The sequence below is a fragment of the Arachis duranensis genome, chromosome 2, assembly GCF_000817695.3.
Source record: "Arachis duranensis cultivar V14167 chromosome 2, aradu.V14167.gnm2.J7QH, whole genome shotgun sequence".
Taxonomy (NCBI): Eukaryota; Viridiplantae; Streptophyta; class Magnoliopsida; order Fabales; family Fabaceae; genus Arachis; species Arachis duranensis.
The window spans coordinates 25,937,910-25,939,268 of record NC_029773.3 but is presented as its reverse complement, the minus strand read 5'-3'; positions in this window follow the sequence as shown (position 1 = coordinate 25,939,268).

Here is a 1,359-nt window from a genome sequence, read left to right as displayed (position 1 = left end):
AAAGAAATCAAGTGATTTTTGAAAAAGAATTTGAAATTAGAAATAAAAAAGATTTGATTGAAAACTATTTTGAAAAGGATGTGGTTAGAAAGATATGATTGGTTTTTAAAAAGATGTGATTGAGAAGATATGATTTGAAAAACATTTTAAAAAGATTTGATTTTAAAAATTAATAACTTGGCTAAAAAGAAAAGATATGATTCAAACATTAAACCTTTCTCAACAGAAAAGGCAACATACTTGAAATGTTGAATCAAATCATTAATTGATAGCAAGTATCCTTAAAAATAGAAAGAAATTGATTTTGAAAAAGATTTGATTGAAAAGATATGATTTGAAAAAGATTTGATTTTGAAAAATTTTGATGACTTGAAAAAAATTTGCATTGAAAACAAAATCTTCCCTCTTGTGCCATCCTGGCGTTAAACGCCCAGAATGGTGCACATTCTGGCGTTTAACGCCCAAAACTCTACCCTTTTGGGCGTTAAACGCCCAACCAGGCACCCTGGCTGGCGTTTAAACGCCAGTCTGTCCTTCTTCACTGGGCGTTTTGAACGCCCAGCTTTTTCTGTATAATTCCTCTGCTGTATGTTCTGAATCTTCAATTCTCTGTATTATTGACTTGAGAAGACACAAAAAAAATATTTTTGGATTTTTAATAATAAGGACAAACCAAAATGCAACAAGAATCAAATAATAATGCATGCAAGACACCAAACTTAGCAATTTGTATACTACTGACACTAATGAGAATGCATATGAGACACATAAACACTCAAGTCAAGAGAATTCAAAGATCAGAGTAGGAAATCATCAAGAACAACTTGAAGATTAATGAAGAAACATGCATGAGTTCGAAAAATGCAAGAAGAATAGAAACATGCAATTGGCACCAAACTTAAAATGAGACACTAGACTCAAACAAGAAACATACAATATTTTTGGTTTTTATGATTTTGTAAATTTTTTTGTGCTTTTTTCGAAAATTAAGTGGAAAAGAAAATAAAGGTATCAAAATTCTTAATGAAAATTTCAGGAATCATGCAATGTTTAGTCTAAGACTCCGGTCCAGGAATTAGACATGGCTTCACAGCCAGCCAAGCTTTCAAAGAAAGCTTCGGTTCAAAACACTAGACATGGCCAATGGCCAGCCAAGCCTTAGCAGATCACTGCTCCAACAACAAGATTGATAGAAATCAATATGCTCTTTTGATGATAAGTTGAAACCTCGGTCCAATGAAATTAGACATGGGTTCACAGCCAGCCAGACTTCAACAGATCATCTTGAAACACTAGAATTCATCTTCAAGAATTCCGAAAAAAAAAATACCTAATCTAAGCAACAAGATGAACCGTCAG